Source organism: Hemitrygon akajei, chromosome 9 (assembly GCF_048418815.1).
Source record: "Hemitrygon akajei chromosome 9, sHemAka1.3, whole genome shotgun sequence".
Lineage (NCBI taxonomy): Eukaryota > Metazoa > Chordata > Chondrichthyes > Myliobatiformes > Dasyatidae > Hemitrygon > Hemitrygon akajei.
In genome coordinates this window covers 160312972-160338109 of record NC_133132.1, presented here as the reverse complement: position 1 = coordinate 160338109, position 25138 = coordinate 160312972, and the positions used below count along the sequence as shown (strand labels likewise).

At 40.7% G+C, this 25138-nt stretch overlaps 1 protein-coding gene across 3 annotated transcripts in view; it reads right to left on the bottom strand.

Moving 5' to 3' along the window:
* cep85l (centrosomal protein 85, like) overlaps positions 1-25138 on the bottom strand; it is a 322550-nt gene that overhangs the window by 109221 nt on the left and 188191 nt on the right. The gene's annotated exons all lie outside the window — the stretch shown is intronic.

The following is a 25138-nucleotide window of genomic DNA, read 5'->3' as shown; positions in this document are numbered from 1 at the left end:
AGTTCCCTCCCACAGTCCACAGATGTACTGGTCGGTAGGTTAATTGGTCATTGTAAATTGTCCTGTGGTTAGGCCAGGATCAAAGTGAGGGAAATACTGTGCAGCATGGCTCAAAGGGCCAGAAAGACCTATTCCACGTTGTATATCAATAAATGAACTGTCTCATCACAAGCTCAAACAGATATTGGAGCCCACGCTCTCCAGCTGGAATATGTTGTGTAATTCCATGCATGACTTTAGCTTGTTGCATGTATATATACTAAGCTGGAAGTTGCAACTATTGTCATTACATTTGCCTTTTAAAAAAAATCGCCGTCTTGAATTATAAATTGGAATAATGTTGCAGTCCATTATTAGAGAAACATCCATTACAAGTCTGAGTAATTGTATTCACTAAAAAGGATAACGTCTTGCTTTCAGCCACAAAGTAGAATGATGATGTTATCTATTGCTGTGTCCAAGTAAAGAAAAAGTAAACAAAATTAAACAGAACATTATCATAGCAAGTTGAATGGTCGACATGACTGAATTGTGATCTATATTTGGCTGGACTGAAGTGCACAGGGCAAATGTAAAACACTGGAGAAGTCATTCGGGGCCCAGATCTTGTTGGGCTTTCAACAGTGTTTGATATTGATAGCTTCAGAGGTCATTTCTTTCGGCACATATGCAGTCCTCACTTAAATTAGAACACCTCTTGTTCTGCTACTGAAATATCACAATCATAGAAAGCTTGCTGACGGCAAAGAGAATCCATTTCTTGTTTTTATTGATTACTTCCAAATATCACAGGTGACACTGCCCATTTATGTGCTCTTGTTGAAGACGTGTGACTGATGGAAAATGCAGAAGGCATTGCCCTGTATTGTTAGCAAGTTGCCAGCATGAATGTTTTTTTATAGACTGTGATATTGCAGGTGATGGCATTGACAATTCCACATTTCTACTGGTTGAGGTAAGAGATTGACACTATCAGCAGCTGTAATAACAACTTTTGCTATGGCATCTAAAGCAAAAAGTGATCAGTATTAATGATGTAGCCTGTGTAAATGAAAGACCTGGGACTTATTTAATGACTGTACACTCAATGGCCACTTTATTAGGTACACCTGTACTCCGACTTGTTAATGTAATTATGTAATCAGCCAATCATGTGGTAGCAACTCACATAAAAGCTTGCAGACATGGTCAAGACGTTCAGTTGTTTCTCAGCACAAACATCAGAATGGGGAAGAAATGTGATCTAAGTGATTTTGACTATGGAATGATAGTTGGTGTCAGATGGGGTGGTTTGAGTATCTCAGAAACTACTGATCTCCTAGGATTTTCATGCAGAACAGTCTCTATAGAGTTCATAGAGAATGGTGCAGAAAAGCAAAACATCTAGTGAGTGGCAGTTCTGTGAGTGGAAAATGCCTTGTCAATGAGAGAGGTCAGAGGAGAATGACCAGACTGTGGTTCAAACTGACAGGAAGGAAACAGAAACTCAAATAACAACATGTTACAACACATCAAACTTTGAAGCAGTAGGGCAACAGCAGCAGAAGACCATCCACGCAGTGGGCATTAAGGTATGGAGGTACCTAATATTGTATATTAGCTACCATTACAATATACAGTAAAAGAATAATGTCAATGTCACAATTGTAAACACAGGCTGAAGCCATTTAATCTGTTGCTTCAAATTAAGTTAAATATTCATTTTTAACAATTGTTTTAATTACTCCTTTATATCATAGAAAAAAATCTAATTTGCTTATGTTGTGTATTAGATTATCTATTGCAGCAGCGAAGTTAGAAGCACAAGCTGGTCATAAAGATTTTGCAATGAACTTCAAGTTTTCTATAATTATTCCATCCTGGATATCCAATGTCTGTAATCATCAATCAATCTCTCAAAAACAAGTGACTTGGAGATATTATTTTCATATTAATTTATTTATCCAGCATTTAGATAAAGTCATTATTTACCAGCTTGTGTATAATTAGACCATTACTGGACTGCCACATCAGATAATCCTAACAAATGACTGGATTGGGAAAGTCACAAAACAACTAATGGTCTAAAAGGAAATGCCAATATCCAGTACACATTATAAAACAGAAAATAATATTAGTGGGCATTATGCTCAATTGGATATACTGTACATTCTTTCTTCCATCCCACTCAGAGCTATTAGCTTTTTTAAATTTTAATTTGGCTAAGAATAATTTCCAGCCTTATATTCTCATTGATTTATCTAGCTTTTCAGAAAGCTATCATCTATCGTCTTTTGTTTAAACCAGTGCTGTTTATTTTTTAAAAGAGTCAGCTAGCTTTGTTAAATTGCATGCATAATTAAACATGACAATTTAGTCTTATGTTTATAAGATGATTACACCATAGGAAATGGGAGCAGAATTAGGCCATTTGGCCCATCAAGTCTGCTCCGCCATTTCATCATGGCTGATCCAGTTTTCCGCTCAGCCCCAAATTTCCTGCTTTCCCTTGTATCTCTTCATGCACTGGCCAGTCAAGAACCTATCAACCTCTGCCTTAAATATACATAAAGACTTGGCCTCCACAGCTGCCTGTGGCAAAGAATTCCACAGATTCACCACTCTCTGGCTAAAGAAATGCCTCCTCATCTCCGTGCTAAAAGTACAACCCTCTATCTGGTGGCTGTCCCCTCTGGTCTTTTATCCTCTTGTAGTCTCTGCAACAGATGGACAGCAACATCTAGGCCATACACCGTAAGAAACTGGGGCAGAATTAGGCCTTTCAGCCCATTGAGTCCACGCTGCCATTTCATCATGGCTGATTTATTATCCCTCTCAACCCCATTCTCCTGCTTTCACCTCGTAAAAATCCTTTGGAAGCTCATAAGAAAACAGACCCAAAATCAGCAGAGGGAAATCAACAAAGTGATTACGAATCCCAGAAATAAATTTGTCCGTTCTTCACATATTAGGAGATCTGTGCACACCCGTTATAATAGAAGGCCAAACAGAAAGCATTTTACTCCAGTTAATGGAGAGGCAGCTGAAATGTGTGCTTGATCAATGAAGTAATTTTATCTGTTTCCTGCTAATTGCTACCTAGTACCATGTTGATATTATGTTTATATATTGGAGTAATGGGTCACAAATCTTTATTTAGTCCAAAGTATGTTTGGTTATTTTTCACCTTTATAGGGATGAGGTTTGAATCCAACATTGGTCAGAGTATGAATCTGAGAGGTCTTGATGGAAAGGTAGAGTTGTAGATGTACACAGCATGGAAAAAGATCCATCGGCCTATATGGTCCAATCTGACCATCAAATATCAATGTTCAAAGTACATTCATTATCAAAGTATGCATGCAGTGTACAACCCTGACGTTCATCTTCCCACACACAGCCATGAAACAAAGGACCACCATGGAACACATCAAACATCCAAAAAGCAAAAAAAAACAAATTACATAAAGGGCAAAAAAAAATGAGTAAAGACCACAGTGTATAAAACAACACAGAGTACTTGAAAACAGTCTGGGAATGTTCCGTTTAGTTCTATTTAGCGCTGTGTCGTTTATTACCGCAGGCCACAGAGCCAGCTCACCCTGATCAGAATCTCACAAAATAGCGATAAAAAAGGTGTAACAGAAACAAGAGTCCAGCACCAACCTCCAACTGCATCCAGCATGAGGTAGAGAAAAAACGGTCACATATAGGCACCTTCCTCTGGCAGCAGTGAGCAAGTGGGAGAGAGAGACCAGTCAAACACAGGCAGATGGCACTGAGCACCTGCACCCCTTTGGCTCCCGTCCTCGCTGATTTTCAATCTTGCTCGATGTTTTAATCGGTGAGAAATGGATTTGATCATGGGCTTGTCTCCGGGCTTCTTGGCCTGTAAGGCTGCACACTCCACTCAAAGCCTCACTGAACTCCCTTGGAGACAACGAAGCGCCAGATCGCTCAATTGGCCCAAAAGATGCACCATCAAAATGCAAATGACAGGTTCCAATAGTAGCAGCGTCGTACTTGAAAGAAGATGAAGTATAAGAGGTAGTTTCATGAACTGTCTGAAGGATGTCGCCTTTGGTCGCGTTCTTTGCTGACGCCATCTTCTTTGACTATTTACACTCATCTCATTTGACCCTCCTCAGCAACTCTCCCCAGATTCTGTCTCTCTCTTGGTCACTATAGGAGAGTTACAGTGACGAATAAACCTATCAACTCGCATATCTTTGGGATGTGGAAGTAAACCAGAGCACCAGGGGAAACCCCATATCATCACAGGGAAAACCTGCAAGCTTATGAACAGTAAAGATACTGAAATGAATATCAGCAAGAAAAAGTCTCATGATAGTATACTGTATATGCTGACATATACATTCTTTGACAATAAATCTACATTGAAATTTACTTTGAACCTTGTATCAATAGCTGAAGATATACCTTTTTAAACATAAATAACCTAAGCTATTGAAAATGGCTATAAACAAAATACCCCAAAATGAACTGATTTATTAATTGCAAAACTTAAAAGGAAATCACGCTCATGACATCGATCCAAGTTATTTTTGATTAGAGGGTTTATTGGCTTTAATATTTCCAATGTCAAACTGATAAGAGAGTTCTCTGATGTCCCCAACATATGGTGGTGAGGAATACTCCTGATAATCTCTGCATATACCTGACACTTCTGCTTCTTAGTTGATTCTATTCCAGCCACCTGCTTTACCATCCAGCAAAATGTTAAAATTTATGAAGCCACATAATTATGTATTCTGTTATCTAATGTTCACACTTCAATCATCAAGAACCACCATCTCTCTTCTTGCTACTGCCATCAGGAAGGACGTACAGGTCCCACATCACAGGGTTCAGCAACCGTTATTACCCTTCAACCATCTTTGCTCAGCTCAACTCTGAATTGATTCGACAACCTACAGACTCACTTCAAGGACTCTACAACTCGTGCTCTCAGTATTATTTATTCATTAATGTATTTATTTGTTTGTTTACTTGTTTAGTTTGTTTTCTTTTGCACATCGGTTGTTGGTCAGTGTTTGCGTGTTGGTTTTTCATTGATTCTATTGCATATATGTCAAACTCAAGGCCCGCGGGCCAAATCCGGCCCGCGGTGGAATTATCTTTGGCCCGCGAGATAATATCTAATTACTATTAAAGCTGGCCCCAGTAATCGAAGCGCCTATGGCGTATGATATGGCTAATGCTGAGTTTATTCAGGTACCAGGTTTTCAGGGTTTTTAGTGTTTATTCGGCAGTCTTCTTCATAAGAAATGGAATTTGTAAAGTGAAACACTTCGTAGTTATAGCAGAGACTGAGACACATGAGAGCAGGCTGAAAAAACGGAGGCAACGAAAGCTGCGTTCGCACGCGTCCGACTGATCCGGCCCGCATGAAGCTGCATTTTGCTCAATCCGGCCCGTGACCTAAAATGAGTTTGACACTCCTGTTCTATTGTATTTCTCTGATCTACTGTGAACGTCTGAAAGAAAATCAATCTCAAGGTAGCTTATGATGACATATGTATGTTTTGATAATAAATATACTTTGAACTTAGAAACCCTATCGTCAGGCACCAGGAATTTATTTGTCTTGCGCCATTCAATTTTAATAAAGGATTGATTTTATGTAAAATGCAGCAGTAACACATAACTGGAAATTTGGCCCAGATCCATCGATTCTTTGTGGAAGAGCTGGCCTCCTGCCAGTTTCCTGGTGTACTGAGAGGGCTCTTTAAAAGCACCATCCCATTTCCCATTGGCCGCAATGCTGCATTTGGTGCAGCAGCTGCCTGTACAGTGAGCTGCCTCTATCTGCTGAAGTGTGTGCAAGACTTGTTTCAATGCCTTTAAGGGAGAATAAACCACAATAATGATTTTTAAAGCAAATAACAGTCCAATTTTTGAGACTTCTTATGTGGCACTAATGCTACATATTGCGCTCATTTAGTTAAAGGATGTCTCCTTAGAACAGAGATGAGGAAGAATTTCTCTAGCCAGAGGCTGGTGAATTTGTGGAATTCATTGGCACAGATGGCTGTGGATGCCAAGTCATTGTGTGTACTTAAAGTAGATGTTGATAGGTTCTTGATTAGTAAGGGTGTCAAGGTTATGGGAGAAGGCAGGAAAATGGGTTTTTGAGGGAAAGTAAAACAGCCATGACGAAATAGCAGAACAGACTTGATGGGCTGAATGGCCTTATTTTGCTCCTATATCTTATGGTCTTGAGTAAAAATGCCTCTTTTTCATTTTCTGTTTGTTCCCATATTATGAGCCATCCATTCTCTAACAAAACATCAAAAGGGTGCAAGTTAACTCAATATCTAGGGTATCATAAAAATTCATGAGCCCTGCACAATATTGACTGGTTTTCTCTCTCCGTGCATGCTACCTGAGTGTTTCTAGAATTCTCTGTTTTATTACAGGAATTTGGTGGAGATAAGTGTTTACCAAATGAGGTGTAAGGAGCTCCTTCCGTCAGCAAGCAGGTCACCCTTGGGCAAGGTTCCTGCTTAGCCCCCGGATCAGGGTCACGTGAAGCCATGGGGGAGCAGGTGGTGGATGGTTGTATGAGCATCTGGAGCATATCACAATTCCTGGTTATGCGACTACTGACGCCAGGCAGACAATCTCTGAAGAGCATTGATAACGGCTGGGGTCACCCATCTTGTAAAGACACTGCCCAGATGAAGGCAATGGCAAACCACTTTTATTTGCCAATAACCATCCTGGTCAGGACCATGATCGTCCACGTCATACAATACGGCACATAATGAATGAATTACAGGAATTTTGAAAATTGAAGTTGCTCTATTGCTTGATTGTTTTGAACAATTTGTCAATGTCCATGGCGAGTCAGATGAAACTGTTTTACAATAGGAGCAAGCTGAAATATAAATTACCTTGTATAATTCTGATGGCAGATCACAGCTGCACTTGGTCTGGCCTATCTCTGTAACACCACAGAACTGAACTGCTGCCAGCCCAGGATAATAGGGTTCAGTTCAAGGTTATTCTCTCAGCAGTTGTTAAGTTTCCAGTTTGGGACATAATTTTCACTATCAGCATTTAGGTCAAAAAAAATTAAAAGACAAACAAGAGGAAATCTGCAGATGCTGGAAATCCAAGCAACCCACACAAAATGCTGGAGCAACTCAGCAGGCCAGGCAGCATCTATGGAAAGCAGCACAGTCGACATTTACTCTTTTCCATGGATGCAACCTGGCTTGCTGAGTTCCTCAGCATTTTGTACGTGTTACCAAAACTAAATGGGTAATTCAAAAATCTCTTGATTGCTTTGAAGCACGACACTGAAAGAGGAATGTATTTGAGCCTATCATAAATTCTGAAGAATATTTCTTGGGAAAATGGAGCAAACCTTGTTTTCCAATGAATGCCCCACGGCTTATTAGTAGGTCCTTACAGTTAAGATAACTGAAAAAGCCATTCTCTATATTTAATGTAAATGGTCTAATATTTTCAGCCATTCATTGAGGATCAAGCTCTGTGATTCTAAGGAATTTACAGTGGAAAGTGCACATTAACGGTCAAGGATATTATTAATCTTTGGTTGCTCCAAACAAGATCCACTGTCATTTCCAGAAAGGCCAGATGGAGAGTTCAGGATCTACCACTAGACAGAAGATAATGTTTTGGACTTGGAGCCCTAAGGAAGAAAGTGCAATTTCATAAATGCTGGATTGGGGTTTGGAGCATGGATAATGGAGATAGTCTGCCGGTCTCTGGATTTCCAGGGCTTTCTCAGTCCACCAAGAGTTCATTAGAAAGGTCAGTGAGCCGCTGTTGCGAAAAGGAAACTCTTTAAAGACAACATCAGAATCAATCTGAAGAAATTCCACATTGCATTTAAAAACTGGGAAGACATTGCACTCAGTAGGTACACCTGGAGGAAATCTGTTCAAGAGGGAGCTGGTACCGAGAACAAGCAGCAGCTGCAAAAGGAGAGACTGAACAATGAAAAGACCCAATCGCGAGCCACAGCAAACACTCTTGCCCATACTGCAGAGGAATCTGTGGATTCTGGATCGGCATCTACAGCCACCTGAGGGCCCAACAATGGACAGCAGGGGTTCCCAACCTTTTTTTATAATATATATACCATGGACCCTACCATTAACCAAGGGGTCCGTGTCTCTGCCTTAGGAGAACATCATACGCAGAGAGTGGTGAGTGCATGGAATGGGTTTCCGGCGACGGTGGTGGAGGCGGATACGATAGAGCCTTTTAAGAGACTTTTGAATAGGTAGATGGAGCTTAGAATAATAGAGGGCTATGGGTAACCCTAGTACTTTCTAAAGTAGGGACATGTTCAGCACAACTTTGTGGGCCAAAGGGCCTGTATTGTGCTGTAGGTTTTCTAATGTTTCTATATTTCTATACTTGACTCAAGAGATTGCTCTACACCACAATGGATATTGTATAGTGGCAGAAAAATAAGTATGTTTACATAGCTTGAGGGAATGGGTCTGGCGGAATTTAACAGGAAAAGCCAAAGGACTTCCTGCCCTGAATTTCTATTCCCTGGACCACCTAGAATAGTATAGATGAATCTCAAATCTCATGCCATATAAGCATTATGCAGCATGATTTCAGACTGAAATACTGTCATTGAATGGAGGAGACATATAGCGGAGAAACAGCCTCTTCTGCCCACTGAGTCCTTGGCATTTGCCAATCATCCATTTGCCCCAATCCCACATGAATTCATCAACCCCCTCCCCACCTGCTCTCAGGGTCTACCACTCTCCTATGCATTAGGAGAAATTTACAGAGGCAATTAACATACTAAATTATAAACACAAGAGACAATGCAGATGCTAGAAATCCAGAGCAACAAACACAAATTACGGGAGCAACTCAGCAGGTCAGGCAGCATCTATGGAGAGGAATAAACAGTCGACATTTTGGGTTGAGACCCTTCGTCAGGAATGGAAAGAAATGAAGAAGAAAGCAGAAAGAATACTGGCTCCTTCCCCCTTCCTCTCCAGTATTGGTGAAACATCGACTGCTTATTCTTCTCGTAGATGCTGCCTGACCTACTGAGTTCCTCCAACATTTTCAGCATGTAACATACCAAGTTAAACATTTTTGAGATAAAATTGGAGCACCTGGAAACAAAAACACGCACGGCCACAAAATGAACATGCAGACTTCGTGCAGATATTGTGCGTGGTACAGATTGAACCCAGGCCCCGACACTATGAGGTTGTGCTGCCCAGTTCAAAAAAACACACAATTACAGCATACACCATATTTTTCTCAAGTTGGTTGGCAAAGTATTAACATTTTTAAAACAAAATCTGACTGCATCTCAAAGCAGAGCTCCTGAAAACAGATGAACCTAGAACATACGGCAGCTTTGGAAACATATGCAAGCAGTTTATTGCTTACAGAAATTGTGTGTTGAGTTACAGGATAAATCTCAAAACAGAACAAGAATATTCACTTTTCTATTACCTTTTTTTTTTCAGTTTCATCTGCATGCATGGCAATGATAGGGAATTACAGGGACAGCATGGTAGTGTAGTGGTTAGCACAACACTTTACAATACCAGCAATCCAGGTTCAATTCTCGCTGCCGCCTGGAAGGAGTTTGTATGTTCTCCCTGTAACTGCAGGGGTTTCCGCCGCGTGCTCCAGTTTTCCTCCCAGAGTCCAAGGACGTGTACCTGTTAGTAGGCTAATTGGTCATTGTAAAGTCCTGCGATTAGGCTAGAATTAAATTGGGGTTGCTGAGCGGTATGGTTCGAAGGGCTGGAAGGGCCTATCCATGCTGTATCTCAATAAATAAAAAATAAAGAGTGTGTAATGAGCTGCCAGCACAAGTGGTGCACGTGAGCTTGATAAGAGAGGTTTGGTTAGATACATGGATAGTAAGGGGTATGGTGGCTGTGTCCCCGGTGCAGGTTGACGGGAGTAGGCAGTTTAAACAGTTCGGCATGGATTTAAGTATGAGCTAAACATCTCATAAATTGCCCCATTACACTTCAACGACATTTGAGCCCAAGAATTTTCCAATCATTAAGTGCACTGCGAGAGGTTGTTAAAGTCGTGTGATGTAATGGAAGCAAATTTCTGACTGGACTTGAAAGGGATTCAGACGTTGCACTGATGTAAGGGGTATGGAAGTGGGAGAACGTCGCATATCTTCAGTGAAAGAATGTGCCTGGGAGCTCTGGCCATAAACAGTAAAGAAACTTTTATTTTTTTGGTTTGCTCCTGAGAAACTGCTTCAGTTATTATTTGAACTGCATTACAGATAATCTGATTTCAAACTCTAGGTACAAAGAAAACACAGCATTTTTGCCAGAAACTCCCTCCTGCCTTAAAAGGCACGCTAAACGCCTGACCTCCTCTCAGCACTAAACTATTGTACACACAATCCAAGCAGCCTGGAATTTCATCTGCTAACTTCCTTTACACAGTGGGCAAGTTGTGGGATACAGGTTACAGTGGAAGGGTAATTGTGGGTGGCGTGCGAGAGTCAGAGCTCGAAGCACCAGAAGCGGGGATCTCGAGGGTCATGTCACCTTGGATGGGGGAAGTGGGGAGGGGTGGAGCAAGATTGCAAACGGTGCAGGTGAGGCGGCAGGAGGACATGAACAGCTACAAGTGGGAAGCTGGGTTAGGCTAGTGCTGGTGTTGTTTCTAGGCCTGAATGAAGTGCACAGAAATTGCTGATGAGGTGAGAATGAGGGGTAAATGGCAAATCCAGAGGGGCTCCACCTGAACAAGGTCAGCATTAGTGGAGATGGTCCCTCAGCAATCTCACAGGATCTGGCTTGAATGATTAGTTCCACTGCTGGATTACACATATACAACTGAAATTGGCTCACTTAGGAGGACACTCTGGTGACAATTCCCCCTGGAGACCACTCCCATTCCAATACACCTTGAGTCCATAGAAACTTCTGACATCTATTTGTCTATCTAGGTCCACACTCTCCAGCAACTTTTCAGAGGTCTGATCTACTATTAGTTGTGAGCTCCAGTAAATTGCCCAACTGCCCAGTAATTAAATGAACCCCAATAAGTTTAGGTCAGCAATACACACAAATTTCTGGAAGAACTTAACAGGTCAGGCAGGCCAGCATCTAACGACAGGAATTCACTGTCAGTGTTTTGTACTGAGACCTGTTATGTTCTGTAACTACAAAACATTAAATTAATTCAAAGGACGATACAGGAGTCCAAAAATGCAGGTATAACTTTGTCTTTACTTTTAACGTGTGAGCGTGATAATGCATACAATTAATGTAATTTTACCTATGACACATAATTATTTCAACAAACAAAAATGCTTGAACAAACAATACACATACAAGATTACTTAAATGTTACTGAAATATTAAATACGCAACAAGACCCTTCATCAGGACTGGAAATTACAGGGGGAAGAAGCCAGAATAAGAAGGCGGGGTACCTTTACCTTTTCTGCCTATCACCTCCAAGCTTCTTATCTCATCCCACCCCCACACCTATCTTCACCTATCACCTGCCAGCTTGAACTCTTCCTGCCCCTCTCCCAATCCTCTTATTTTGGCTTCTTCCCTCTTCCATTCCAATCTTGGTGAGGGTCTTGATACAAAACGCTGACTGTTAGGTTCCTCTTCGTAGACCTGCCTAACCTGCTGAGTGTCTCCAGCATTTTGTGCATGCATTATTTTGAATTTCCAGCATCACATAATCGCTTGTGTTTACAAATTAAGGTCAGGCCTCTTTTCATGAGAAAGCCATGGTCAAGGGTGATTCATGACTGGAACTGCCAAGCTTATTCAAAGCAAAACTGAAAGTTACACTCGCATGTTGAAATGATCCCTCTTTTGTCACAGAGAAAAATATCCAGTGTTTTTTCATATGATTTGGAAAACCAAGCAAATGGAAGTTGCTTCCGCCTGCTTCTGGTTGTATTGGAAGAATCATAGTGAGTAAAGAGATTCTCTGCGTTAACCAAACTTTGAAACTGTGGGCATGGTAGCAGTTGTCAGTTCCCTTCATCTAACAGAATAATGGATCAAGATGACTGAATTGTGACAAAGATGAAATGAATGCATGCATAACATTTCACTAATTATAAACATTTACAGATCCTGAGGATACTCAAACACATTTTGAACAATATACAGTCAGAACTATGTAATATGCACTGATAAACTTGACATTCATTATATTTTCTCAGATAATTGTTACTCTGATGCAAGTATGCAGCTTTCAGACTCTAGCCATGAGTGTCAATGTTATTATCTCGTCAGTCAAGAGCAGAGAAGATATGAAATGTTGAGTATATTTAATGAACTAGAATAAATTAATAAATTATAAAGAAATTAAAAGTGAATTGTGGTTGCTATCATTAAGCAGAAAGGAATTGGGTTCAATATTTTCAGAGCGCTCTATCATTACTGTCTGTGGTAGTTCAGAATGGTACAGACATGAAGTAAATGCAAGTCTTTTCAACCATGTGATAAAATAAATAGCTAATTTCTTTAGATAGAATTAGTTGATTTTTTGGATTTAAATAAATCAGAAGCATTAGCATAGACAAGAATGATTAGTAGAAACTACAGAGATAGCAATCGTGAGTATTAAGTACCAGGACAATTGGGTGTACTTTCAGTGGCCATTTTATTAGGTACGCCTGTATACCTGCTCATTAATGCAAATATTTAATCAGCCAATCATGTGGCAGCAACTCAATGCATAACAGCAAACAGACATGGTCGAGAGGTTCAGCTGTTGTTCAGACCAAGCATCAGAATGGGGAAGTAATGTGATCTAAGTGACTTTGACTGTGGAATGACGTCAGACAGGGTGATTTGAGTATCTCAGAACCTGCTGATATCTTGGGATTTTCATGCACAACAGTCTCTAGAGTAGGGATTCCTGACTTTTTTTTAATGACATGGACCAATACCATTAGGCAAGTGGTCCGTGGACCCCAGATTGGCAGGTTGGGAACCTATACGACTTTACAGAGAATAGTGTGAAAAACAAAAAAAAAATCCAGCGAGGGGATGCACTGTGGGTGAAAATGCCATGTCAGAGAAGAATGGCTAGACCGGTTCAAACCGACAGCAAGGTGACAGTAAGTCAAGTAAGCACCCATTTCAGCAGTGGTGTGCAACAGAGCATCTCTGAACACACAACACGTTGAACCTTAAAGTGAACGGGCTACAGTACAGAAGACCATGAACATACACTCAGTGGCTACCTTATTAGGTACAGGAGTGCTACCTAATAATGTAGCCACTGGGTGTATATGGGAACGATGACCTTGATTTCAATGCAGCATAGTCTGCATTAATCTTTCCCTCAAAAATGTTAAAATTTCATATAATACATTACAATAGGACTAAATTATAGCTAACACAAGATTAATTCAAACAACTATTGATGAAAGCTATCCAAATCCCAGAGATGAGATCATTTAAATACTTGGGATTAACTTCCCATAGCCTGCAAGTGTTCAGAAGCAACTGGTCCAACAGCTGTCAAGAAAATTATAGTGCTCTTCGATCCACTGAAAGAGCAAAGGGAATATATGAGCCAAAAGTGAAGTCTTTGCTATGTGCCCAAGAGAAAGAAATTACTTCATTTTGGGACCAGAACAGCTTTGTATTGCACAAGGCAAGGGACTTTACAAGGCTCTCAGTGGAGTTTTATACACTCATAAATATTCTTATAACTAATCAGTAAACCAATATTACAGCCAAAATCCTACTTGTCAAAAATATTTCCACTAATATGTAATCTAAACATAATGTTGCCATTTGCTCTGAGAAGCTTCTTCAACAAAGTTTTTGTTACAAAAGTCACATGGAAAAGGATTCTCATGACAGATTTGATCTGCAAAATTTTATTGTTGCTAATTTTAAATCTTGTTATCTATAAAATACTGACTACGATAAGGGCCCGGAAACACCTTGCAAAAGAAAAACACCAGCAAATATGCAACGCTGACTATTATGTAAGCTGCCAGCAATCTGTATTGAGGCAAATGTAGACAGTAAGTACCAGTTCACCACAATGATTGATGTCAAACTGCCCGAAGCCACCAAAACAGAAAACATCTATCTCCACGAGGTTCCCCACTGTGTGACAGGAAACTGGTGGATTTACACCAACATCACGAATGAAGTCTTGGTGCAGTCACTTAAGGCTGTCAGTTCACACCTGAGGATTGGGAGGCCAGCGAGGGAACAATGAAACATTAGACTTCCAGTTCTACAGTAGTAATTCATTCTTATATGCTTTTCTCCTAACTTAAATGCTTTTCCTCTAACTCAATTACATTTTTTATTTGTCCTGTTTCTTATTTTCTGCCACTGATTCAAATTTTTCCCCTTTCCTACTCTTCATTTTCTTTGTACTGAGTTCATATTATTTACAGCCCCTTTCAGATTCTTGTCTCTCTCTGCACATTAAATTTCCTTTGGCCAGTCACTTTGAGATCCCAGATGCCTTGTTTATCTCACCTAACCTTTACCAAAATCCATCAATTTCCAGAGCAAAATTACTGTAACAAGGAGATAAATCTGACTTATGGCACTTGTCTCACAGTGTATCATTTCTGCAACATACTGACTAATTACATACTCTATTCCAGGAGGAATGTCAAGTAGTATTTAATGACCACATTACAAACAGAAATGTATCAAGTATTTAGTTAAAAATCTATTTTAATATGTATAAATTTACCCTTATTAAGCAAAAAAAAGCTGCATTTAATAATATATTCTACTCCTGTATTGTGGACATTTTATCTATGGAATGTGTTGAATGAAGTTTACAATTAATGTCTAAAGCTATTTTATTTATTAATGATCTGTTTTAACAGAACCCATTCACGCTGTGCAGCTGTCACACAACAATTTAGTCAGTTGACCTGACCTTGTATTCAATCAGCAAAGAAGTTGATTACTAAGGTCAAAGAATTCTCCAGATAGATGGAGATCTGGTATTTCAGATGTTTTGACTGTACACTGACTAGCACGTAGCCTTTAAATAGTTGTAAGCCAATACACTTGGAAGAGAGACTGCCTATAGTGGTTTGTCTTTTTGAGACATAACTTCCTGGGATTTGAAGGAACTTAGATGCTCTAATTTCATTTCAAATTCTTGAGAAGGAAACCCTTGTAAACTACTGCAAACATTGCAATTTCATATGCATGGATAAACTTACAAGATAAAGAACGCACTCACTTTAGGTTAAATCATTTTATACGGGTCAGATTAAAGATGGCAATTTTTCATGTCTACAGGACATTAAGAGGACTTTCTTGAAATATTTTGCTTTTGATATGGCAATCCAATATCTGATTTCAAGTTCTCAGATGCCAGTGGTGAGACAGACATTAAAATTATATGGATTGGATCCAGGTTCCTAGATTATAAAACCATAAGATTAAAAAGCAGGATTAGGCCACCATTTCGTCATTTCCCTCTCAGCTCTAGTCTCCCTGCCTTCTCCCCATACCCCTTCATGCCCTGGCTAATCAAGATTCTACTAACCTCTGCCTTAAATATATATGAAGAACTAGCCTCCACGGCTGCCTGTAGCAAGGCATTCCACAGATTCACCACTCTCTGCTACAGAAATTCCTCCTCATCTCCATTCTAAAGGGATGCCCCTCTATTCTGAGGGTGTGCCCTCCAGTCTTAGACTTCCCCACCATAGGAAACATTTTCTCCACATCCACTCTATCAAGGTCTTTCAACGTTCAATAGGTTTCAACGAGGTCACACGTCATTCTTATGAATTCCAGGGAGTATCAGCCCAGAGCCATCAAACGCTACTCATATGATTATTGGCCCTGTAGCAGGAGATATGCATGAAGCTGCAGGTACATGAAAGAAAGGAGATACAGTAAATTAATCCACTGAGAACCACAAGGCATCAGTAATGTGATTTATACATTTATGCTCATGAAATTTGTCTATTTTGGTGATGTTCCCTATGCCAGACTGCTTTGTTCCCTTGCAAAATCTTAAGACAAATGTATCTTTTTACCATCAATTAGTAGAACATCTATGGGATGGTAACACATATGTTAACACTTAAACCGGCATACACTTGCAATTGCATTTTGACGTGTTTCAATAACAATCAAAATTACATTAAACCACTGAACTATTCTGTTGATCCACTGGGATTGAGCCAAATTAACTTTCTTTAAAAAAAAAAGTAATTGTTTCTGATGGTTCTCCAACTAAAGCTAAAAATATTCCACAAAACATCTGGTGCATTGGCAGTTATACAGAACTTACTGACCAATAATTGTGGACAATATACTTTCACATCAGCCCTCTTGTGTTATATCCTATAAATTGCAGTGCATGGCATTAAATAACTGGCAGAGCAAAATTGATTGTCCCTATTGTCCTGATTGTAGCATTGTTCACTTGAAACTTTAGACATCATTTACCTGTTGGAGTAGATGTCATCCAAAATTTTAAAGTTAAACAGACTTACTTTTATGCAATTGTGGTGTAATTTCAATATCAGAACCTGAAAGTAATGACAACAATGGAAATAGAAGGATTGGTGGACAATAGAAGTGTGTACTCATTTCTCTAACATGGTGAACTATGTATTTTAGTGAGTATATGTACATTCGACATTAAAACCACAAGTCAGTATGAATTATCCATTTTGCATAAGAAACTAAGTAATCAGGTCTGATGATTAACTATAGATCTGAGGTCTGATCTTCTATTGCAAGCCCACATTCCGAGCCAATTTTCATATCAGTTAGTTTCTAAAATTCTATTGCAATCAGCCTGGAGCTCTCATGCCTGAGAATATGCAGGTATGAACAATAGCAAAAAGAAAACACACCATCTAAAAATACTGATTAGCATTTCTGTCCAAAATGTTTGGCCCCTTATCCTGAGTTACTGTATTCTTAGTCCCTTATCTTTGTCAATTCCCAGAACAAATTAGTAGGGTAGTATATTCTTGAAAAGTGAAAATTGTAAATCAGGTCTTTAAAACCTCCAGTCAGGTAGTCTCCTCTGACATAAACAGAATCCCTCAGGATCACCCCCACCTTCCCTCCCTCACAAAAAAAAGGCATCTTCTGTTGTTTGTTACTTCCCTGGTTGAGAATTTCCATTTATAATTCTAAAAATAGGATCGTGTGAACGTTCAATCTCTTTACCTGGATTGTCGCCCTTGTGAAATCCAGGATAGAAGTGGGTTGATACTTTGATAATACTGTCATAGTTCTTGGCAGGCTAGCAGGCAACTGATTGCAGTGTTGTTTGGAAAGGACAGGAGAAGTATAAAGATTTTATGATTACTCTGATTCTGGCAGCGATGAGCAAGGATACAGATCTTGGAGGCAACATGAATGGGATCACTATGGAGACAGGAGCTCAGATGACATCAGTACTATAGAAGTTCCTGTCATAAATATTGTTGTATGACTACCTAACTGTTTTATACCATATATCATGAGTACCATTTTCATGTCACCATTAACCTACCTCAAAATGATAGGATAAATCTACATACAAAAGTGGACAGTGTATATTTAATAATTCAGCAATATTTCAGTAATTTTGTAAATATATTGTTTAATTAAGCATTATTTGTTGTTTAAATAATTCATTATGGTTATATGTATGAAGTACGTAAGTGGCTTACGTCATCACGCCACCGAATTATATGTGCACACCTTACTTAAAATAAAAACAAACTATGACTCACATTTCTTGTCTCCCTTGTTTTCCTTTCAATTAGTGTTATGTTTTGGAGTTTCAAAACATACCAGTGGTGATGAGGAAGTTTTATATCAACCCTAGGTGACTACCTACTTGTTGAATTTCAGTGAGACTCTCAAATTTTGAAAAAACAGCATAGCACGTACTTCTTTGGAAGGGACAGACACAATCAAATTTTTTAAAAAGGCAGAAAATTGAAGAATTTATGGATTCATAAACAATGGGTACTAGGTGATAATAATCATTTTTAAAAAGAGCAGAAACGGCTGGCTACAATGGAAAGATTGATGCGTTTGATTACAGAACAGATAACTGTATACTGAGCTAACTGAGGAGTATTTTGAAGCAAATTAAATAGCCAATGAGAAAGGGAGTACCTGTTTTTCTAGGTGCATTGGACTTAAAGGCATACAGTTTACTTAGAAATTTGTCTGCTCCAACCAAACCAGCCAAAATTAGCTCTCGTGATATTGTGAAAGTACTGTGCGAACATTTAGAACCAAAACCATTGCGGATTGAAGAATGCTTTGGGTTTCATAAGCAGAATCAAAATGAAGGGCAGTCCTGTCCATGAACTACACTTAAAATAGCAGTTGAAGTAGCAATGGAAAGACAGAGACGCAATCGTGTTGCAGTCAGGAATGAAAGTGATCGTGAACAAATTTGCAGCGTTTAAGCAGAAACCTGCCTGGCTGAGCAAATTATGTTACCATTGTGGGAGGGGCTCACATGTACCAGACCAATGCAGGTTTAAAGGTAAAGCTTGCAGAAATTGTTACAAAGTAGGACACGTACAAACAAGAGAAAATCTGCTAATGCTGGAAAACCAAGCAAATCACAGCAGGCCAGACAGCATCGATGGAAAGTCGATGATTCGCGCCGAGACCTTTCATCAGAACTGAAGAAGAAAGATGGGAAGTCGGAGTCATAAGGTGCGGGGAGGGGAGGAGGAAATACAAGGGAGTAGGTGATAGGTGAAACTGGGAGGGGAGAGGGGTGAAGTAAAAAGCTGGGAAGTCGACTGCTGAAAGAGATAACAGGCTGGAGAAGGGGAAATCAGATAGCAGAGGACAGAAGACCATGGAAGAAAGGGAAGGGAGAGGAGCACCAGAGGGAGGTGGTGGGCAGGTAAGGAGATATGGCAAGAGGGGGAAATGGGAGTGGGGAATGGTGGGGAGGGGGGCATTACCGGAAGTTTGAGAAATTGATGTTCATGCCATCAGGTTGGAGGCTACTCAGATGGAATAAAAGGTGTTGCTCCTCCAACCTGAGTGTGGCCTCATCACGGCAACAGAGGAGTCCATGGACTGACAGGTTGGAATGGGAATGGGAAGTGGAATTAAAATGGGTGGCCACTGGGTGATAGCGCCTTTTCGGGTGGACGGTAGGTAGGGCATGGGTACTCAGTGAAGGGGCCTCCCAATCCACGTCAGTTCTCATTGATATAAAGCAGGCCACACCGGCAGCACCAGATACCAAATGTGAGCCCAACAGACTCACAGGAGCAGTTTTGCCTCACATGGAAGGACTGTTTGGAGCCTTGAATGGTAGTGACAGAGGAGGTGTAGGGGCAGGTGTAGCACTTGTTCTGCTTGGGAGAAAACCTGCTTGTCCCCCAAGGTAGCCCTATTGTTTCTGCTTGTTCCTACCCCATTGAACTTATATCTGCATACCTCAACTCAGGTTTATCCCCACGGGTTCAGTCCCTTCCTACTTCAACCATGACCCATCACACGCTCTTGATCTTGTCAAGGATTTCAGATTCCCTGCCCCCATCATCTTATTTTCACTATGGATGTCCAGTTCCTATACAGCTCCACCCCCCACCAGGTAAGCCTCAAAGTTGTCCATTTCTTTCTGGACACCAGACCCAACCAGTTCCCCTCCACCACCCACTCTCCCCCATCTGGCAGAACTGGTCCTCATTCTCAATAATTTCTCCTTTGGCTCCTCCCACTTCCTTCAAACAAAAGGTGTGGCCATGGGCACCCACAAGGCTCTCAGCTATACCTGCCTGTTTGTCTGCTACGTGGAACAGCTTATGTTCCAAGCTTACACTGGTGTCCGTCCCCCACTTTTTCTACACTACATCAGTGACTGCATTGGTACTGCTTCCTGCACCCACAGGGGGCCAATAAACTTCATCAACTTTGCCTCCAATTGCCTTCAAATTTATCTTGTCCATTTCTGACACCTCCCTCGCCTTTCTCGATCTCTCTGTCTCTCTCTCTCTCTCTCCGGAGACATCTTATTTGCTGATATCTTTTATAAACTCTCTGACTCTCACAGTTACGTAGACTATACCTCTTCCCAGACTGTTACTTGTAAAAATACCACCCCTTCTCTCAATTCCTCTGTCTCCACTTCATCTGCTCTCAGTATGAGGCTTTTCATTCCAGGACTAAGGAGATATCCTCTTTCTTCAAAGAAAGCAGCATATCTTCCTCTGCCATCAAAACTGTGCTCAACTGTATCTCTTCCTTTTTGTGCACATCTGCCCTCAGCCCCATCCTCTTGCCACCCCACCAGGGATAGGGTTCCTCTTATCTGCACCTACCACCCCACCAGCTTCCATGTCCAGCACATAATTCTCTGTAACTCCCACCATTTCCAACACTCTCTGCTTTCCACAGTGACTTCCTTGTCCACTCGTCTCTCCCCACTCATTTCCCTCTTGGCTCTTATCTTTGCAAGCAGAACAAGTGCTACACCTCCTCCCTCACTACCATTCAGGGCCCCAAACAGTCCTTCCATCTGAGGTGACACTTCACCTGTACTCACTGTTGGGGTCATCCACTGTGTCTGCTGCTCCTGCTGTGGCCTCCTGTGTATTGGTGAGACCCCGATGTGGAGTAGAAGACTACTTCACCAAGCACCAAAAAGCAGGATTTTCCAGTGGCCATGTTCCAATTCCATTTCCTATTCCCATTCCAACATGTCAGTCCTTGGCCTCCTCTACTGCCGTGGTGAGGCCACACTCAGGCTGGAGGAGCAACACCTCATATTCTGTCTAGGTAGCTTCCAACCTAATGGCATGAACATCAATTTCTCAAACTTCCAGTAATGCCCCCCCTTCACCATTCCCCACTCCCATTTCGCTCCCTCACCTCATCTCCTTACCGACCCATTCAATCCCTCTGGTGCTTCTCTCCCTTCCCCTTCTTCAATGGCCTTTTGTCATCTCCTATCAGATTGCCCCTTCTCCAGCCCTCATCTCTTTCATCAATCAACTTCCCAGTTCTACTTCATCTCTCTCCTACCCCCCCCCCCAACCCACCCAGTTTCACCCAGCACCTACTACCTGGTATTTCTTCCTCCCCTCCCCACACCTTCATACTCTGACTTCCCATCTTTTTTCCCCAGACCTGATGAGAGGTCTCAACCCGAATTGCTGTCAAGACACATGCAAAGAGCATGTCTGGCAGACAAAAATAAATGGTCTGCACAGGGCAGAGAAAAGCTAAAAAGTCCAGCTGCAGTTTCAAAAAGAGCACTAATCTGCATTGCTGTTGATAAAAAATCTGATAATGATGAGAGTGACACAGGACTGAGGTAGCCTTGAGATCTACAGTGTGAAAATTAACAATTATTTACAATAAAGGACACTCCTCTGGACATATTCTCCCTAACAGAAATCAAAAGTCTCACTATTACGGCAGAGATGATCCAAAGGGAAACCAGAAAAGTCCCCACATTATCCCAGGTCCATATGGCTGGAAAGTGCAGCAGAAACTCTGGTTCCTCCATTTTTACCAGAGCCAGGATGAACTTGCCCTTGACAGAGGTTGCCTTATGTAGGGATTTAAGAATTGCTGTAGCACCCAAACTGAGACCTAAAGTGTTGGAGGAGCTACATGCAATCATCTAGGCATGGTCAAAATGAAAACATTGTTTAGTGGCCTGGGAAGATCAGCAGATCTAGCAACTTGCCATGCACTGTTTGGGATGTCAAGAGCAGCACCTCCCCGCTGCTGGGAATGGCCTGCATTGCCCGGGCAGAGGATTCATGCAGATTTTCCCAAACCATGCAGGGGCACGAATTTCTTGGTAGCAGTGACAGCAGCTACAAAGTGCCAGAAGAGTTCCCATGACAACCTCATAGACTGGTAACGTGCTGAGAAGTCTTTTTTCAAGTATTGGTGTACCAGAACATTTAGACAATGACACTGGACTACAGTTTGTTGTGGAAGAGTTTCAGTTGTCCCTGAAAATGAATGGAATAAGACATAGTACATCTGCACTGTACCACCCTGCTACAATAGAAAAGGTTTGCCCAGAGTCTAAAGAATGTACTGCATATACCTTCCCAGCAGAGCACACTGCACCAACACTGAGTCAGAAGCTTACAATTTCCTCCTCGCAGGTCGCAATGCAGTACACTCCACAACCAACAACTCAACAGCTGTACTGTTCCTGGGCTGTCTCCTGCATTCACATTGGGATCTCCTCAAGCCCAGTCTCAGAAGGAGTATGCTGGACAAACAGCTGAGACACATTTAAGGCTCTTCAAACAAGGAGGTTGAGTGCTTCACTCCTGGACAAGAAGTCCTGCCGAGGGTCTACAGAGGTGATCAAAAGTGGGTACTTGGAAAGATCAAGGACAGGACTGGACCACTCGACTGCGCAGTGGAAATTGTGTCTGATATCATCACATTGATCAGTTGAGGAGAGCAGAGTCAATTGTTAGAGAAGAAAGGTGACCAGAGCTGGCGGAACCACTTCCTGCAGTCCCAGAGTCAACTCCTACAACCACCACGGAGGAGGCCCCAGAACCTGAGATTGTTTCCCAGCCACAAGTCTCACCTGCCAAGCAGAGTCATCCTCCTTGTCTGGAAAAAAGTTATGCCACAAGAGTAAGAAATCCTCCACAGTAATTAAATTGTTAGGCTTGTATGAAACAATTTAATCTTTACTATGCTGTGAATGAAAGAGAGAGACAAACTGAGAGAGGGGGAGAGGGAGGAGGGGAGGGGGAGTGCGAGAGGGAGAGAGAGAGATGAAGTCTACATTGAGTTGAAGTTTATAGCTAAGCAGGGAAAAATGTATTTAATATTTCAGTGGTGTTTGAGTAGTATTGTAAATACATTGTTTGATTAAGCATCGTACACAAAATGCTGCAGGAACTCAGCAGGGCAGGCAGCATCTATGGAAAAGAGTTAACGTCGACTGTACCCTTTTCCATAGATGCTGCCCGGCCTGCAGAGTTCCTCCAGCAATTTGTGTGCGTTGCTTGGATTTCCAACATCTGCAGATTTTCTCTTGTTTGTGGTTTGAGTAAGCATTCTTTGATGTTTAAATAATTCATTATGGTTTACATGTACAGTACAAAGTTTGTGAATGGTTTACATAATCACACCACAATGTCAAACATGGGTGTCTCACTTAAAGTAAAAAATGAAATAAGACTGGTATCTCCTAGCTCCCTTGTTTTCCTTTCAATTAGTTTTATGTTTTGCAGTTACAAAACAGCTTCATATTTTGTGCAGGAATAGGAAAGCAACAGATGAAATTTTCTGTCTAGTGGCTAGTATGTATTTCCACTTTGACCATTTGCCAACGTGCTTAATTTATTTTAGTGTCACTAGCAAGTATCCTTGAGAAATTATACAACATAGAAAATCTACAGCACAATACAGGCCCTTCGGCCCACAAAGCTGTGCTGAACATGTCCTTACCTTAGAAATTACCTAGGATTACCCATAGCCCTCTATTTTTCTGAGCTCCATGTACCTGTCCAGGAGTCCCTATCGCATCCACCAACCCTATCGTTAAACAACTTGATTGTCTATAAATTTAATGACAAGGTTATAAAAACTGCAAGACTCTAGACATATAGTAGAATAGAGTTTTCAAGGACAGAATCCCCATTGATATTATGTTTGTAAATTTACAGTGACGCTAAATGTGGTCACTAATAGAATGGGTTTACTATAATTTGCCAACCTGAACCTCAATGTAATCTCTTAACCCTTAGTCTGACACTGGAAGAATACTCTCATTGATATTGCCAAAGTGGTATAGATATTAATCCTGGCCTGGTCTTTTGTCTTTTTTTTTGTTTTCTTAATAGTAGCAGGTAGTCCACAAATCACCCAGGGTTCATGAGCCAGACCATTTTCAAGGGCTCCCTACTGGATGGTGAACTAAGGGTTGAGCTTGGCTCTGACACTGACTACAGAATGTCCGACTGCCATTTGTGACCTGATCTCACAGCAGCAAGCTATTTGACAAGTCGCTACTAAGCGACCAGGAACAGAGTGGTTTCCCAAGAAAAAGGAAAGCAATGAACGGTTTGAAATATATTCACAATGAACTTCTGTGAACTAGTCCTGATGACTCATGGAATGCAGCCATATCATCTGCTTTCAGAAAAGCAGGTTTAATTCTAAGTGAAGATAAAGAGGATAAACAGAAAAGGCTTGCTCTTCAGGCTCCTGCTGACTTAATCCATTGTATATATTTCAAAATATGTTGAAAATGTTCAAATCAAATAAATGCAGGATGAACCACAGGAGGTAAGGACTTTGTTTGACTTCTCTCAAAGTTTCAATGAAATTAAAGCAAATCAATTTGGAATTTCAAAATCTGTAATTGTATAAATGGGACTGGAAGGATAAACACATCCACTCAACTCTGAGCTGACCCCACAACCTACAGATTCATTTTCAAGGTCTCTACAAACTCGTCAGTATTTTTAATTCTTTTTATTTGCACAATATGCCTTTTTTTCATTGGCTGTTTGTCAGTCTTCAGTTATAATTTTTCATAGACTCTATTGTATTTTTTTCCCTATAAATGCCTGCAAAAAAATCATTTCAAGGTGGTATATGGTGACTTACAATCTACATACTTTTATAATAAATAATATCAAGGACTCTACAACTCATGTTCACAATCTTTTCGTACTTGTACAACTTTTCTATTGCATATTGGTTGTTTTTGTGTGTTGTTTTACACTGATTAAATTGTGTTTCTTTGTATTTACTGTGGATGCCTGCAAAAAATAAATCTCTGGGAAATATATGGCGACATACTCAATATGTACTTTGATGTTAAGTTTACTTTGAACATCGAATTTACTTTGAAAATAGTGAGCAATCAAATCAGAGACAGAAAGCAGTGGGATGCTGCCTCTCCTGTAACTTTGATTACAGCTTAAAAAGTCTGTATTTAGTGATTTTTTTAAAATAAAATAAATTATGTATTTAAGATGAAATACCTAAAAGAAAAGCAGATTATTTTGGGAGCTGGAAGAGGTTCCTTATGTCAGATGTTTGACTTTTTTTATGATTAAACACAGTTGAGAGTAGGCTTCTGAGTTTAATCCAATAAAGACTCATATATCAGCCTGTAACAATACAAACCACGCCCCTTAAAGTTTCTCTTGTCCCCACCCACTTGG